Genomic DNA, 18,622 nt, shown 5'->3' on the forward strand with positions numbered 1-18,622 from the left:
AAAAAATAAAGCAGTATAATGAAAGTTATGAAAAACAACTTTTACAGAAAGGTCCAAAGAGTAGGGTTTAATTTAGGAGAATGGAATGAGGTGAGACTTGCATGATGGACCCCGTTAAACCTGCAGGAGGGACTAAGCTTAAATTATATCCCAAAGTGATTCAGGTTGGTCATCACCAAAACCATTTAGCTCTTAGGAGCTTGTGTGGCAGTACAAAGCCCAGTTAACTGAGTTTTCTGAAGGGTTAAGAGATGTTCTGTTTCAAGGCAGAGGATGGACTGAATTACCTTCCCGATTGCCTGTCATCCTAGGACATTATGATTATGACACCTCGGTGCCTGTGATGTTAGATGTGACAGAAAACTCCTGAGAGCGTAAAAATCTTTTCACCCATCTGGACTGATAATTTTTTCTTAAGCCAGGAGACACTGTTTTTGTCAAGAACACTTTTTCCATATCTTTAAAACCAAGTGGAGACATCTTTAGTTTCTCTCCTCATATTCTGGGAAGAACAGGACTTTCGGTGGCTCCCTCTCTCCCTGCGGTTGGAGGCAGCGCTAGCTCTCAGCACGGATGGACACTTCCTCCCGTCCCTTGGCAATGCCCTCCCCCAGGGCTGGTTAGAGAGAAGCTGGGAGAGGGTATGGGCTAGACCAGGGAGAGAGAGAGGAAGGACAGGCTCCCTGTGGTAGGTCAGTGCCTGTCACAGAGCCTCCGGGCTCAGGTCTGTGGTGGCTGCAGGGGAGACGTTCTAAGCTGTATGGCTGGTGACATTTCCGGCTGCCAGTGCCCAGCCAATCAGTGACAGGCCCCGCTAGCTAGAGCGATGACACATGAAATATGATCATTTTCTGCTGAAGAGCCTGGAAGGCGGAGGAGGGGGTGGGAAGAGAAGGGAGATACTAGTACTGTGTGTGTGTGTGTGTGTGTGTGTGTGTGTGTGTGTGTGTGTGAGTGTGTGCCTGGGAGGGCCCGGGGCAGGCAGCACCTGCGACAAGAGGGGATGGTGACAGTGCACTGAGCTCTGATGCTAGGGCTGGAGGGACATGCCCTGGGGAGTGGCTGCAGGAACACCAGGGCTGCTGGTCAGGGAAGCTGCTGCTGCTGGGTGGGAGCCAGAGAGGCTCAGGGCACCCGGGATAAAAAGAAACTGTAAAAGGCATTTTCATCCCTTCCCAGCATAAGCGAAGGTTAGGAGTTTCGGTTTCTTCTCTCTGCTACCTCTTTAAAAGCCAAAACAAAACTGGAGTAAATATCATTTGGGTGGCTGAAATACTTGACCAAAAACAAAACAAAACAAAAAACACACCAAAAAACAAAACCCATTTGGGCTGGGTGTTATTTATCCCCTACCCCACCCCCTTTTTTTTCCTACCCTATGCTCAACCTAACTTTAACAAAATAAAGTAAAAAAAACAACAACAAAAACTCAAAACAACAAAACCATCTTGTTAACAAAATCTTAAAGAAGGGCCTAAGTCTGTATCTTAGGGACCCTCAAGGTTCAGGTGGTAGTTTTGATTCCAGATTCTGGTTTTTAAAAATATGTGTCTGTGAACATGATCTGGTCCTAGACTACATTGTAGTTTAGAAGTAGATGCCACATGGATTCTTTGGTTAGGGGACATGGCACCTGAGGCTTCCGGGCAGGGCAGGGTGGGGAGTGCCCTGGCATTAACTCTGAGGTGGCAGAAACCCCACTTCCTCCAGCCCCTTGGCAGACTTCCTGGTTCTTTATCAGCAGTTAGGGGCTCATGAGGGGTGACACCCGCGCTGCATGAGTCCCCTGCATTGTCTGATCTTGTGAACATGTGTGTTCAGCAGTGAAGGATCATAGTGTTTACATAACATGCTGATTCGTCACTGAGGAGCTCATCATGGCAATAAATGTGTCCAGTTTGATATCTTGCATTTGCATTCTCATTCTCTCTCCATGTATATATTTATATATATATGAAATTTTTTACAAAAGGCACTGAAAACTGAAATCATTATCACCGTGAGCAAGCCTGCTCTGTGGCTTTAGACACGGGACTGACTTCCTGCGCTGGGACGGATAGCTATTCAGGAGTGATAATTGGTGTACTGTATCTTTAAAAGGTTAAAACCTCTTTCAAAAAAGGTCTGGACTCATAGTGGAAAAGGCAAGCGAGGCATGGGTTGGCTCCGGATTCAGAAAACAGCTGCTGATTAGATTCTGTGTCTGAGGACTGAATTTATTCCGTGTTTTTCAGCAGCAGGAATTCGAGAGGGATGCTACTGTTTGGGTTTCTGATGGTGATTTATATTTATTCAGAGGAATAACAGAGGGTGGATCTGTTCCCGGCGCGAGCATGCTCACAACCAGCCGTCTCTCCCATTATCCAACTGCCTAGTTTGGTGCTTCAATGTACATGCATATTCCGTGTGCATATGTGTGTGTACAAACACGCACGCATGCCTGTGTGGACAGATGTGTGCACAGGTTCTGCTTTAAGGACAATTCTTTCAATGAGGTCTTTACCCCTTACTTGAAACAGGTGTTCATGAAAAAAATGCACAAAATCCCGACTGACCGGAATAATTCATGAAGAAGGGGCTGGATCCGTGGGTCAGAGAACACAGGACCAGTTTGCCATCCCAAGGCCCAAGGTAGGGGACTCTGGATTTTTATTCTGCGGATGGATTCCTTGTGTTTGGTTGTATTTGTTGTGCTTTTGCCTGCGGCCGCCCTGGGCAATGAAATAGCGAGTTGCGATTCCATTTTGTCATTGCATTTCTTGGGCATGGTGTCCGGGGTGCTGAGGTGCAAGGGCCGTCTTGGTGGGTGGCCGCACAGCCTGCGGTGCCCTCCGTGGGCTGAGCGGGCTGCTCGGCCTGGTGCTGGGGGAGCGAGCGAGCCTCAAGTGACCCCGCGCGTCAATCACCCGCGCGGCTCGGCGGCGGAGGCTGCGGCAGCGGCAGCGGCGGTGGCTGTAACCCTGTGCGCGCCGCGCTCCTGGCTGGCAGCCGGTCCGGTCCCCGCGCTGGCGCCTGGGTCCAGTGAGCCTCAGCACCTGCATTTTCTTCTGCTGCCCGGGCTGCTGCTGCTCAGGGTGGCTCAGGCCCGCCGTGGTCTGCGGTCCGCTTGGTGGAGAATGAGATTCGCAGGATGCTGGGTGCTTAGGCAGAGGGATGAACTTTCCCTTCTCCCCTTAAATCCTAGCCCCTTCCCCCAAATGTTCCTAAAGCAAAATCACAACCGCCCTCCGCTCCAATCCAAACCAAACCCAAACTCCTACTCTGTTGGGGATCCTTGCCTGACCGCTCGTCCAGCGGGTGCCCCCTCTCCAAGTTGTGCCCCATATTTTACCACCTTTTGAAACTAGAAACACGGCTGGTGCTGATGGCCCCTGCGGAGACTGTGCGGCGGCCTGAGGGCTCCTGAGCGCGGGGACTGCCTGCTCCCGCGCGCAGACGTGGGCAGAAGTGTGCAGAGGCACTTGGGGGCCAGGCGCTGCTTTCCGGGAACGGGGCAGCTCTGGTTTACTGGCAGGTCGGTGCACTCCTGTGGTTTGGCAGACCCTCCCTTGAACTTTGCAGGCAGTGGCTGCAGGCGGAGGGTCTGCGAGGTCTGGTCTCCGGGTGAGAAGCACGTTGGTCCTCTTTCGGCTGCGCACCTTCAAGTTCCTGGCAGCCCTGGGCATGGTGACGGGCAGCAGCCAGGTGCCACCCAGCCACATCATGTGCTTCGCTTGTGTTAAAATTGGCTTGCTTTTCTGGGTGTTGGGGGAGGGGTGGGAAGAGACTGAGGTGTGAGCTCAACCGATCCCCACGTTCTCCAGCCCTTGTTGGTGTGATTATGTAACCCCAAGTAATGATCAGACCGGGCGCCGGAGCAGCTCCCCACCCGCCCCGCCCGCCCTCCCCGGAATGAAGAAGTTGGGTCCCACGTTTAAGATGTTTAGGATGTCTTTATGTAACTATGTGTATGCTGGGGGCAGGGAGAGTGTGGAGAAGAGCGAGTCATCTGAGCATCTTCTGTGAAGAACAGAGGCCAAGATCACATGTCCACTGGGGACAGGGTGCAATTGGCTCTGGGTTGGTGTTGATCCGAAGACCCTCCCACATCCCTTTCACCCAGTCGTTGCTGGTCTGAACTTTCATGTGGTCATTTCACCCCTGCAGGGGGAAGGTTGGAATCACCCCTGCAGGAACCTGGGTTCCTAAGTAACAGAGAACTCCCCCAGGCTCACTTGTTTTGGATCCCAGCTGTTCTCTATGCTTCCCACCCAGGGGAAGAGTTTCTGCCCCGCTGGGGTTTTAGTTTTGCCCTGAGGTTGGGGATACACTGTAGGCCAGAGAGCAGACCTCAGATGCTGGCCGTTATGCATGCATGACGTATGCTCTTTAAAGCTGTGGTGACCTGCAGGGGCTGGAGGCCCTGGACATTCTTGAATTAAAATTTTGTGGGATTTTTTTTTTTTCAAGGTAGGAGAACAGCTGTCCCGTGGAGATAGCTGCAGGCAGGAGGGGAAGGTGTGTGTGACATTTAGCTCTCCCTCTTGTCTTCCCCCACTCTGCTTCGCTAATGTACTCACAGGACACAGGACTACCACACGGCCCCTTTGTCATGCCCCTCAGTGCCCAGGGCTGCCGGGCAGATGTATTAGTATGGTGGGGAAGTCTGTCCCCTTCAGGCTAAGATTTTTTTTTCCCTCTCAACACGCCTGTGGTTCTCTTTAAGGGCCAGCGTCTGCGGTGTGTGCCGGGGCAGTGGCCTGAGATGTGCTTAACGGGCACCGTTGTTGAGCTGTCTCTGCCCGTTGAGTTTCAGTGGCAGCGGAGAAGTGTGTGCTGCCTTTGGGTCCTTGCCAAGTGAGCCATTGGGACAGTTAGTGTGTGAAAGTTACAGGCAAGAAGAAGATGCACTTCCTCTGAAATCCTGGCAGATCCCGGGCCCCGACTTGATGGAAGACAGCGTTAAGAAAACGGTGTGACAACCGGATAGTTTTAAACGTGTGGCTCACTTCCCGTGCTGGGCGCTCCCTGGTATCTTTCAGGTTCTTTCCTGCTCTCCGCGCCGCCCATTAAGGAGGCCCTGACAGGCTGTTCTTCTTTACATTTCCAGTGGAATCGGAGCATATTTACGGTTCTACAGGTATACCGGGCAGGCAGGCAGGAAACACGAGCTATAGGAACAGGTAGCACGGGTGTTTCCAGCTAGACTTAGCCAAGGCCCTTGACCAGTGGTGTTCTTTATTTGTGAAGTGGGTGTGATCATCGTAGCCTTTCCAAACCCTCTGAAATATGGGGAAGAAAATGAGATGAGTTACAAAGTAACATGTGCTTTGTAGCTGATGGGTATTAGGCTAATACTACAACAGTGTGGACCTCACATTTACATAATTTCACTAACCTAGTGGGGACCTAAGTTGTAAACCAAGACAGACGCTGTAAGTCCATGAGCTACAGCTCCTGCATTTTGATCATTGCAGAGAATTTCATACCCTCTTTCAGACTCTTTATTAGTGGAAAGTCCTAAGAGGCTTGGTTATTTGTTTGCCAAACATACCTAGCATATTGAAAGAGATTGATAACATACTATACAAGGGTTATTAACATTTTTTTTTGGTCATGTGTCAGTAAGAAGTACTAGTAATGTAAGAAACAGACAAACTAAAAAAAAAACTTTACATAAATGTAAAAGGCACAGGACTTCAAAGCATAGAATTTTAAGACTATTTAATGTACAGTAAGTATTTAATGCAAACAAGTCATTGAAATTTTACATATTTTGATGGGTCTTCAGGGCCCATAATTACCAATATGCTCACAATGACCCATATGTATAAAGAGAAGTTTCAATGACATTTTGTGTGTCCAATTTAAAAGGCATGAGAATTTGAAATATACCCAAAATCATTTTTTTTGCATTGTGCTTAAAGGAAAAACTGAATTAATGAAAGATAACAGAAACTCTGAGGTTTCTGGACATCCAGGGGCTTACTGATCAAAATTACATTATAACTATAAAGCTCTCATGTTGAAATTCATTGAGAAGTTTATAGTTTATGATCTCTTGCTGAATTTTAGCAGGGAACTCTTACACTGGTATTAGTAGTGCTTATGTATGTGCTAACATTTGATGCTGCAGAAAATATTAAGAAGGAAACATGCCAACTTGTATTGTGACAGGAGACACACTTAGAGCCTTCCAACCTGGTGACTCTAACGCTGCAGTTGGAAGTGACACAGTGACAAAAAGATGAGAGGTCAACCCCGGAGGCGTGCATTTCTTGCGTCAGTGCAGGGAACGTGGACGTCTCACTGCCAGTGTGCTGTTAGACAGCTCATCAGAAACGCAAGGTCAAGGTGTCATGGCAACACCCTCATGCTAAGCTGTGATGTTTATTCAATTCAGACATTGTGCTCAAAACTGGAAGGGTGTCTGAGTTACAGGAGCAGTACTTAGCTTTGCCTGACTCACTCCCAGTTTGCTTAGTTCCAGTTTACTCCAAAACAAAGGCACCAGGAAAAATAAAAGGAGAAGAATGCGATTACGGACACTTTTAAAATATAATACGTATGTCAAAAATGTGAAGACCATAATTAAAAGTGGCTGAAGAATATTGCTCAGTTTCTATCTGCACAGAATCTCATCGTTGTTTTTTTTTTGTACATTACTTGAACACATTTTTGAAATTGCTAAGAAGAAACTGTCAATAACAGGTCATTGAATATGGTCAGAAATGCTCAGAACTGTCCCAAGTTTGCATAAGCAAAGGGACACTGGAGTAATAAGGTGGAGAAAGGGTATTCTCTGAAATCCCAGGGGGCTTGAAAGGCAGAGGTTGGTGGTGGGAGGCGACACTCTCCAGAGGGCTGCCCTTTTGGGAGGGTAAAGTTTGGGAATAAGCGCTTGGGCCATACATCCAGTCTGTTGATGAAGCCATGTGTGAGAGATGTGATTCCTTGCCGCCTTACCAAGTGCTACAGAATTCCAGGTGTAGCTGGCATCCTTGTGAAAAAAGGAGAAGGGTAGAGCTTTCCATCCAGATGTGCAGTAGAGGTGAACTGAGAATACCCCTCAGATTGGGGGAACACAGCCAGGGATCTTGGGAACTCTCTGAATGTCCATGGGTCCTTGAATTGGGGTTCACGGCCAACTTAAAAAAAATGAGTAATGTATGCAAAGAAGAGCTGATAAATAATAGAAAGAGATGGAAAAAATAAAAGCAGTGTTATACATCCATGACACACTCTGCTGAGCCTCTGTCACCAAAGTTAGTCTGTCCACTCATTCATTGGACTTCCAGGCTTGGCATTTGATGCAAAGCTATCTTAAGATCAGAGGAGCTCTGATAAAAAAAAAAAAAAAGAACTGATTTCATTGTAATGAAAGAGGAAATCTGAAAACCTCCTCAATCAAAATTCAACACTGTAGACCTTTGACATCCTCTAAGAATGTATCTCAAACCCTTGGCATATTCCCAATTTGAAAATGCGGATGTACTTGTGTAGGCTCTTGACTGCCTTCTGAATCAGGTTTCTGTCCAGAGAGAAGAGGTTCCCATGGTTATTCACAGGCCACCAATTATTTGCCTTTTCAACTTGCACTCAAGGAAATAAAGTTTCTCTCCCTCTCAGGGAGTTTCTGTTTTGCCGGTGGTGTCTTGGGGATGAGGAGCTTTGACAAGGCTCCCTCGTGACTTGCTCTTGTGCTGTCGTTTTACAACACACAGTTCACACTGGTGCATCAGGAAGAGGATCACGGCCGCGTGGTGTGGCTGTTAGGGGCTGTTCACACATGACCAAAAAAGCGAACGTTGATCTGCAAATGCCAACCATCTGTTGGAGTTGATTAAAAAAAAATTGCACATGAGTGCAATCTCCCAAACTCCCCCCACTCCTTGGCCCTCAAAATACACTTCATGCACTCTTAGAAACTTCCTCTGACTCAGCAAATCTCAGTGAGGAGACTTGGGGTAGCGCACAGCTTAAGCACATGATAAAGGACTTAAATAAGAGCATCACCATTGAAATCTAGGCAAGAGAAACAGAATGTAGTCATTTACTCCATGCCCTCGTTTTAAAGATTTCAAAATTTGAGAAGATTCCAGGAGAGTAAAAAATAAAATAAAACTACTGTACTTATGATTGTACTAAATTAAAGAGCCAGGGCAGAATGTACTCTGGAGGTTGGGACTTGCTACATCTTACTAGAGAGATTCTCCCAAGAATGGCTCTGGAGTGATTTGGGTAGAAGCTCTTAGAATTTAAGTGAGTTTAAGAGTTCTGCCTATTATAGTTGAGTTGCTCATCTTTGTCAAGCAGCTAGAAAAGATATGGATGGCAGGAACCACAGCAATTTCATATGCTTCTTACTAAATTCTTTTATGAACTTCTCTTATTTATTTTTATATTTTTTTGTTAATCCTCACCTGAGGATATTTTTCCATTGATTTTTAGGGAGTGTGGAAGAGAGAGGGAAAGACAGTAAGAAACATCAATGTGAGAGAAACACATCGATTGGTTGCCTCCTGCATGCACCCCAGCCAGGGCCCAGCCCAGGGAGGTGCTTGTAACCAAGATATGTGCTCTTGACAGGAATCGAACCCAGGACCCTTTGCTCTGCAGGCTGACACGCTATCCACTGAGCCAAACCGGCTAGGGCTGAAGTTCTTTTAAAACAATTTTACTGAAATAGTTACTAGATACAAAAGAATACGTATTTACTGTATATAAAAGTATAAAGTCTATAACTCATGTTCTCACCAGTCAGTTTAAGAAGAAGAACGTTACTCTTACCTTTGAAGAGTGGCTCCCTTCTCCATCCCCTCTCATCCCAAACCCTCCCTTTTGAGGGATAACCATTTCCTGGACATTTCTGTTTCCTTTCCCCATGCTTTTTAAATTGTCTTACCCTTATATTTGCATCCCTAACCAATACCTTGTTTAGCTGTGCATGTTTGTGAATGCCATATACATGGAGTCATACTGTTTGTATTCTTGTGCTTAGAGTTAACCCATGCATACCAGTAGGCTGCACTGATTGACAAGCACCTGAAATATTTCCATATCAGTTGGTGGTCAATTGCTGCTTACCTGCCTCTGCTCCTATTCCTCCCATCACTAGGGCTCCCAGGAGACCTCTTCAAGTCCCTTCACCTCCTTAAAGGATTACACCTGCCAGGGAGTGTTGGGACCCAGATCCAGCACTATGGCTGGAATCTCTTTTGACTGGACAGTCCCCATGCTAAATATTTCACTCCTGGATTAATGCATGCTGTTGAGTGTAGCAGAAGTGTTTTCATTTTGCTAAACTGTAATAATTCCATTGCATGAATATATTGTGCCTTATATATCAATTCTATTATTATCACTTAAGTATTTCTAGTTTTTTTTTTTTGCTATTATAAATAGTGCTGCTGTGAGCATTCTTGTTCAAGTTGGTGAGCATTATATAAGTTTACTTAGGGCATATACAGAGGACTAGAACTACTGGTCACAGTCTGTGGTCATCAATGCTACTGGAATAGTTCAAAATTAATTGTCATTATGTTAAGTAAATTTCACCTAAATAAAAAATTAATTTCCATTATGTTTAACCAATTTCTGCACCTAGCTGTGGTATGCAATTACTTGTTCCTATTGTTGCCTATCCTTGCTAACACTGTATTTTGTTGTATATTATCAGAAATTTTTGCCAGTCTTGTGGGTGTATAATAGCGTCTTATCTGGTTTTAATTTGTATATATTTGATTACTAAAGAGGTTCAGCATCTTGTCATATACTTGTTGGCCTTTTTGACTTTCTTTTTCTATATGCAGAGCCTTTTCAAGTCTTTTGCTCATTTATTTAAAAATTGGGTAGTTTGTATTTTTCTTATTTATTTGTAGAAGTTCTTTATGTGTGCTGGAAACTATTGCTGAGTGTTGAAAATACCTTATCCTAATTTGTAGTATTTTTCTTGATTTTTAAAAAATATTTTTAGAGTTGCAGAAATTTTGGATTTGAGAGCCAAAATTTGAGTGTTTAAAATTTATCAGTCTTTCCTTTATCATTTAACCTTTTGTGCCTTTTTAAGGACATCCTTCCCTATGAAAAGGTCATAAAATAGGCACTTCCAGTGCCTTCTGCAAGTCTTAGAGTTTTGCCTTTCATGTTCAACATTTTCCCTTGAGAATAATGTTCTCTATGCATTTGATTATTCCTTATCAGGATTATTCCTTATTCTTCTGTAGTTTGCAAATAGTTTTTATAAAAATCACAAATGACACTTTAAAAAACACTCTTTCTGCATTTATTGAGAGGATTTATGTGATTTTCCCTTCCTTTAATTTGTTAATGTTGGGCAAAGGTTAAATTAATCATGGTTTCCTAGATTAGACCCGACTTGGTCATGATGGATTCATTTTTTTTAAAAATACATCGCTGGATGTGTTTTGCTAATATTTTGTTGAGACATTTTGTATATTCATGAGTGTATTGGATTGTAATTTCATTTGTCCTATTACCCTTGCTAGGCTTTTGTATCCTGCTTATGCTAGACTTGTGAATTGTAGAATGTTTCCTCTTTATATATTCTCAAAGAGAGTTAGGTAAGGCTGGAATTCTCTCTTCCTTGGAGATTAAAAATATTATGTTTTTATTGATTTCAGAGAGAGGAAGGGAGAGGGAGAGATATATAGAAACATCGGTGAAAGAGAAACATCTATCGGCTGCCTCCTGCATGTCTCCATACTGGGGATCAAGCCCACAACTCTGGCATGTGCCCTGACGGAGAATCCAACCAGTGACCTCCTGGTGCATGAGATAATGCTCAACCAACTGAGCCACACTGGCCAGGCTTCCCTGGAGATTTTTAATCTCTGATTCAGTTTCTTCAGTAGTTATTGGGCTAGTCTGGTTTAATTACTTTTGGTAAATTAGATTTTTTCCTAAGAATTTGTCCATTTGATCTGAATTTTCAACATTTTTACCATGAAGTTATTTATAATATGTGTTTATCTTTTTAAGCTCTGTAGCATCAGTGGTTATGTCCCCCTTTCGTTTGCAATACTACTGTGCCTTCCATATTCTTTTGTTGCATAAATCTTTTCAGATTTTTTTCTGTTATTAATCTTTTAAAGAACCAATTATTGATTTTGTGATCCTCTCCAGCATTTATTTTTATCTTCTAGTTCACTAATTTCCTTGCTAATTTTTATCATTTTCTCTCTTCTGACTTGTTTGGTGTGACCTATTGTTCTTTCTTAACTTTTTAATGAGACTGTTTGGCTTTTTGTTTCTTATTATGAGCACTGTATTGATATAGTTCCACTGTAACTTCATCACACATTTCTTTGCTACGTAATATTTTTATATTATTTGGTTCTAAATATTTTATAATTTCAACTATGATTTATTCTTTGACTTATAAATTATATGTACCTGTGTTTCTTAATTTCCAAACATCTGAGTATTTGTTTACGTATTTATTACAATGATTGTTATATTCCACGATTCATCCAATAGATATGATAGTAGGTTCTTAGTCATGTAAATTATGCAGGTTGTTTCCAGGCTAAGGTAGAAGACTAGTTGGTGCTAGTGGATGGGGTATATATGTCTTAAATCTGCTAATAAGAGTTTTACCAGAATAGAAATGAGTGAAATTGAGTAGATAAGAGATAGTTTAGCCTTTAAATGTGGAAGTACATCAGATACTAGGGAGTTAATTCTTCTTTCTTGTTAACTTGGGATTTTCAGTTTCACACATTGTTTGTCCTGTTTGCAGCTTTTTTTCCAAGCCTGGACCAAAGTGGATTAGGATTAGACACTGTCTCTTTCCTCTTCCACTTACTAAGAACTAGCTGCCCAGAATTACTCACTTTTCCCTCTGTGGATGCTTGTTTTATTTTTTCCTGTCTTGGGCCAGAGTTCTACCCTCGTGCTACTCTTACTCTGCGTTCTTAGCTTTGCTATTGAATGATAGGCCTTACCACCTGGAGACCAACTCTCTCTAGAAAAAAACACAGCACAAGCATCCAGTTCTTTAAGACAGGCTCTCTCAACTTCCAGCAAACAGGACGTGGATAGCAGCTGGCATTCCCCGCGCCCTCCCACTGTCCATGTGACTGGGTTGCGCTTGGCTGAACTCAACTTCCATGGCTTTTGGCTGGGGTCTTTATGACTCTCTGTTGCTCTGAGGGGTTTGTCTAAGGGAGCCCTGACTGGTGATGCTGGTGTGGTTTACTCCTAGGCAGGCATGCCCCACTGCTCACTTCCTCTTGTGACTTCTGAGCAAGGGGCTATGGGTCACCATTGTCCCCTTCCCTTCCGGTGAATCTACTCGTGGTGGGTGTAGCAGATGGACATTCCCGCTGCCTCAGGCCTCCGACTGGCCCACGGGAGGGAGCTGTGCCAGTCTCATGTTCTGTCCCTTTCCTGCTTCCCACCTGCCTTGTTCAATTCTCATCCAGCCAGGGCAGGGGCACCCCTGATGTGGGTGCTGTCTTACTTAGGTAGCCATGTGGGAACAGGTGGGATGAAAGGGTCCCTCTTTCCCTCCATCCTCTAGGGTTTGAGATAGTAAACGCTCATCTTGCTGCTGCCTCAAAGCCAAGTGGCATTTGCTTTCCCTGTTCTTTCTGCCTCCGTTTTTCCTCTGCTGCAGCCCTCACCCCTGCCCCATCCCCATGTGCTTTGAAGAGAACAAGTCTAGGGTGCATGAGCAGTGTTCTTGGACAGAGACAAATGACCTCCCTCCTTTCCAAGGCCAGGTAATTCTTGGAAAGACATTTCCTCTTTTCAAGGAATATATGCACAGTGTTTACCGAGGAGGCAGAAGCTACAGAGGGGCCCAGTGAGAGCCTTGTGGTCTTGCCAGCCTTCTCTGTGGGTCACTGACCAGTTTTGCAGAACATCTGCTCCCCGGAAGTAAGCTGAGGTTCAGTCGGCCTGGCTGTCTGGTCAATCCCACTAATTTGTAATGGCAGTTCTGGAAATGCTTGGAAATGCCACTAGGCTTGGCTGGGAGAGGGAGAGAGAAGAAGGAAGGGAGGATGATGGAAGGGAGGGAGGTAGACAGAAAAGAGGGAAAGGAAGAAGAAAGAGGGAAAGAAAAAAAGTGGGGGAAAAAGAAGCAAAGGAAGCAGAACACACACAATTCTCACTTAAGTTTCAGAGGCCAACATGTCTCAGGTGGGATTGTATGACTTCAGGTCTCTTTTTAAAATTGAGTATAATGAACATATAATAAGATTCACCTTTGAACTCAATGAGTTTTGACAAACATCTATAGCGATATAGCCACACCGCAATCAAGATATATAACGTTTTAATCATCCCTGTAATTCCCTCGTGCCCTTTGCAGTCCTCCCACCCTCTTTCGCTGTCAACCACCGGCTGTTTTCTGAAACTAGAGTGTTGCCTTTTCTAGAACTTCACGTGGACAGATGGAATCCTACAATACGTACTGATTGCTCCTGACTCTTTCACTCAGCATAATGCTGTTGAGATTCATTCATGTTGTGCGCATCAGCCGTTCATTCTCTGCCTTGCGAAATAGCATTCCGTTGTATGGATGTACCACAATTTGTTTATCCACTCACCATTGATAGAAATTTGGGGTGTTCCAAGTTTTTGGCTATTTAAACAAAGCTGCCATGAACATTTATCTACATGTCTTTGTGTGTACACATCTCTCCATTTTCTTGGGTAAATAGGTGATCAAGTCTCTTTTCTTTATCTCTCCAGCAACTAGAATGCCCATTTCATGCCTTTGTGCCATCAGCCTGGTAACAAGTGGCCCCTTCCATTTCCCATTTCATGAGTGAGCTCAAATAATAGTGGGATTTGGGATACCTGTGATCGTCCCTAGTCTATTCTTTAGACACTGCATTCTTATTTTTAAATTTCTTTATTGATTAAGGTGTCACATATTTGTCCTCATCCCCCCATTCCTATTCCCCACCCCTCCCCATGGATGCCCCCACCCCCCTGTTGTCCTTAACCATTGGTTAGGCTTGTATGCATGCACACATGTCCTTTGGTTGATCTCTCCCCCCTATCCCCACCCTCCCTTACCCTCCCTCTGAGGCCCGACAGTCCGATCGATGCCTCCTTGTTTCTGGGTCTGTTCTTGTTCATCCATCTATGTTGTTCATCATTTCCCCTAGATGAGTGAGATCATGTGTTACTAGAAATATACTTATAAGAACCGAATGTGAGACGAGCAATAATAATTATGCTGACAGGCAAATGAATCAGTCTGTAGTGAGTTTCTTTCTGGACCAACAGTTCTTTTGAGACCCAATTTCAATGTCCACCAGTTCCTTATGTGCACATTTCGGCACTGACTTTTCAGCTCTGGATGGTGGACAAATTGTGGTAACGGAGGTCCGACTCCCTCAGGATGTTACTGTCAGGGCAGCCTCCCCAGTGGTGAGGGTTGTAGATGGCCATCCCCGAGCCCTGTCACTGCTGAAAACCAAGGACTGAGGCTCCCTTGGATGGAGACTCTCTTCTTAAGATGGGGGCTGGGAGGCCCACTGAGTGCATAATTAGAAACAAGGATTTAGCCTCACAGCCCTGAAGTGAGAGAGAAACACTGTCTGGATCTGACCTTTCCAGCTCTCTAAGAATAAGACAATTCAGGGCCAGCGTGATCAAAGAACTAGAGAAATAAAAATGTGGAAATGGTCCTTGATATCACCAAAGCGAGGCAGCTGAACAGAAGCTTCCTGTGGACAGAATGAAGCTCCCAAAGCATGACCTTCCGTGGGTCTGTGGAGCCTGTAGCGTCTAGAATCAGAGTGGTGCAACGCAGCAGCCATCTTTTATGAGGCTCTCTGGGTAAAGCCTGGTATTACTAGTGTTTTCCTTAAATAAGCTCAGTTAATGCAGCCTGCTGAGTAGAAGATGACCATCTGCTCTTACAGCAGTGGTTCTGTCCAAGAGGATTCTGATTTTCTTGGTCAGGGGTGAGGCCTGGGCATTTGGGCTTTTAAACACTCCCCCAATAACTTTAATATGCAGCCAAGGCCAGGAATGCTTTACAAACGGGAATCAAGCCTTCAGAGGTCAAAGTCACTGGCCCAAGGTCACACAGCTGCGAGTGGAGTGCAGGATAGGAGTGAAGGCCTATGGGACTGCATCACTTGGCCCTGAGCACCCAATTCTTGGCGCTGATGGGAAAAGTGTCAACACTGGCTCCTGGGTGCCAGGCAGGAAACGGTCAGTAGGGATACAAATATGCTGATGGCTTTCCCAGTGCTTCTTTGCTGACCCAACACTCTTTAGAGTCTGAGCATGTGTGTGCTCTGAGTCTGAAAGCTTCCCAGGACAGAAAGCCTTGGCTCGGGGCCAGCTCAGCAGAGGAACATGCCATACACCCTTCAACTCTTGGTCTGTGCTTAGCTTGGTTGCATCTGGGTCCAAGGAAACAAGTACAGATGTTTCTTGATTTCTTTTCTAGTGTGACCCATAGCCAGGGTTAGCACAGCAGGAGAGAGGACAAGTCAGGTGAGTGGTGGTCATTTCCCCCCCTCCTCTCCAATAACTGCAATAATGGGACTCTAAGGACCGGGTGCCTACTGCATGCATCAGGCACTGCTCTGAGGCCTTACACCAATTTCCTCATTTCATCCTCAGGAAGTCTGTGAAGTGAGCAGAGAGAATTCAGTGGCAGAACTGAGGGTAATCTTAGGCAGCCTGACTCTGGGGCTCAGCTCTTAACCATTAAACTACACTGCCTCTGATGGACCCTATTTTGCCTTGTCCTTGAATTGTTCCAGGAATATCATCTGGTCTCCAGCCTGATGATAAACTTATAGCGCAGAGGTGGATTCATAAGAGGTAAATGTTAGTGCTTTTATTTTATTTTATTTTATTTCAGTTGATTTTATTTCTGAGGATTCCACATCACAATACCAGAATCATACTCAGCATGTTCCAGGAAGGTAGCATAGGTTAGTGAGTTTTCTATTTCTCGACTTTTACGTGTTTTCTAAATACACTCTCTGAGTACTTTCTTAATGGCTGCACCTCACATTCAGTATTAGTAGCTGTACTAAATTCACATCCTTGTAGTTTTCCAAGAAGAGTGCTTCTGTGCACTCGAGGAGCCTTGATATTTCCTTTAAAGGGTTATTTTCTAGAACAGAAATGCTTCTAAACCAACCCCTCACCACTAGTGCATTTCCATCAGTGTTTCTGCTTACAGCCACTCACCTTCCAGCTCTTTCTCTCTCTTATTAATTAACTGACCTCTACTCTCTGTTCCTATTTCATTAATTCAGTACTCAATATTCAACAAGTATTTCTCGAGTTTCTATTCTGTGCCAAGCATTCTGCTAGGAGTACAGTTGTGCGTAAAAGAGACAGGTGCTTGCCCTAACATACCTTGCTTCTAAGAACACCTCTGACTTGCATATCTACTAATGCCAATGACATTGCTCAGACTTCCTCTTTATCACCCTCTGAGACGAATTTTAGTAAATTTAATCAGAAGTCCAAGTCTTCTTTTCTTCCCATGGATTCTGAGGCACCCCCCTCTGCTGGGTTTCCTCCTACTTTTCCACCTGCTCCTGCCTGGTCTCCTTGGTTGCTTCCTCCACAACCTCTGCTAGGCCATTAAGGGTCTGAGTTCCCCAGAATGCTCTTCTTCCTGTGAACACTCCACCTCTCCTTTCAGTTTCTACTCATTATCTGGGCTGTAAATACAATCATCGTCGCCACTTCTCTACTTGGATGAGTCAACATGTGCACAATTCAGCTCAGTATCTGTTCCCAGCCTCTACCCAGCCCCTGCCCTCAGCTTTTGTGTGTCTCCTCTTCAGAAGTCCCGTCTCAGTAAGGGACACCCTGTCCCCCCAGCTGCTTGAGCTAGAAACCAGACTTCTTCCTTTGCTCTCCACCACCCATCACGCTACCCATCACATCACCCATCACCAAATCCTTTGATTCCTCTCCTAAGGAGTGGGCTTGAGTCCGCCTACTTGTCCATTCTGACTTGCACTCTCCCTGTTTAGGCTGGCTGCCGCAGAAGCTTGCTAACTGGTCCCCACACCCTGCCTTGACCCTTCCAGGCTGTTCTCTGCCTCGGTCATGACAGAACTTCTTGCTGAGCAAAAGATGGCGGAAAATTCTTCACGCGGCCCGCATGGCCCTAGGAGGTCAACCCCTGCCCACTTCCCCAGCCCCATCTCAGCCCCACCCCTGACCTCCTCTGCTGGCTTTCCTAAACAGCATGTTCTACCCCAGTTAGGAGCTTTATACGAGCGTCTCTTTTTCCCTGAAAAGCATTTCAGGGAGGTCCTCTATGGCCAGGCCCATATTGTTTGTGAAGGAACTGCTTTTATTTTTTTTAAAAAATATTTTTATTGATTTCAGAGAGGAAGGGAGAGGGAAAGAGAGATTGAAACATCAATGATGGGAGAGAATCATTGATTGGCTGCCTCCTGCACACCCCCTACTGGGGACTGAACCCAAAACCCACCCAGGCACGTGACCTGACCAGAAATTGGGAATTGAACTGTGACCTCTTGGTTCATAGGTCAACGCTCAAACATTGAGCCACACCAGCCAGGCAGAGCTGCTTTCTTTTTCCCTGAATGGTTGTGATCAGCATGGGGCAGAGACCACCACTGCTTTTCTATTGCATCTCTGCCGGGAAGTTGGGAAGAGATCTGGGCTGTGACATCAGGTGGGTCAGGGGGCAGGGAGTGGGGAGAGAGGGAGTGCAGGAAGTCTATCATAGGTGCAAGCAATAAGGGGGTACACAGTCTGTAGACAATTTAAAAGCAAGAATAAAACCAATTAAAAGTCTGTTTGCATTATGCCATCACCAGCACCAGCACAATGCTGCTGATGAAATACTCTCCCCACAGGGACAACTGCTGCCCACCTCTTCCCTCAGCTGGATCTAGGAATAACTCCTAGGATCCACCAAGAAATAGTAGCAATGACCACTGTTTACTGACCACCTGTGCCAGATGCCTTGTTGCATGTGTGAGTCTTATCACATAACTTCTCACAGCAGCCCATGGCACAGGCATCGTCGTGCCCACTTAAAGAAAACTGAGACCAAAGGGGCACAGCTGGAGCGGCGGGCAGGAAAGCCCTGAGCGCGGTGGTTGGTCCTGAGGCAGGTGGCGGCATTTGGCCAGGTGCGAGGCAGGCTTTCTGATCCGGTTCTGTCCTTTTTCCTTCTGGCCCTCACAAGGCCTGTGCTTCCAAGAAACCTGCTTCAGGGAAGGGCTTTGGAGTTCAGAACTAACCCAGAAACATTCCTGCCACGGTCTGGTCTTGCCGAATGCCCAGGTTCTGCTGCTGGGAGAAGACTGTGGCCCGGAGCATCCTGTGCAGGGACAAGAACGTACATCTGGAGAAAAGTCAGGCTGGCTGTGGAGCCTCGGCCTACTAGTTACGGGACCTTGGGAGAATATTCTCAGAGGCTCAGTTTCCTTGTCTTGAAAACAGGGATAATAATAGCACATACCTCATAGAGCTGTTGGGAGACAAAATGATTCAGCGAATGTGAAACCTTTGTCCCTGTGCTCACAAACATTCGACTATATGATGTATGTTAAGTTTATGACAGAGTAAATGATGCGTGGTGGGCATGTGACCTTCCACATGAAGGTCATCAGGGGGAATGGCATCAGTACTATTTTTA

General features: G+C 45.4%; 1 long non-coding RNA gene across 1 annotated transcript in view; it reads left to right on the forward strand.

Moving 5' to 3' along the window:
• Positions 1-18,622, forward strand: part of LOC129150162 (uncharacterized) — a 152,340-nt gene that overhangs the window by 96,189 nt on the left and 37,529 nt on the right. The window contains exon 2 of the long non-coding RNA XR_008556888.1: positions 2,520-2,631. This is a non-coding gene — a long non-coding RNA (uncharacterized LOC129150162). The remainder of the gene's footprint in view (positions 1-2,519; positions 2,632-18,622) is intronic.

The sequence above is a fragment of the Eptesicus fuscus genome, chromosome 9 (genome assembly GCF_027574615.1).
Source record: "Eptesicus fuscus isolate TK198812 chromosome 9, DD_ASM_mEF_20220401, whole genome shotgun sequence".
In the NCBI taxonomy this organism is placed as follows: Eukaryota; Metazoa; Chordata; class Mammalia; order Chiroptera; family Vespertilionidae; genus Eptesicus; species Eptesicus fuscus.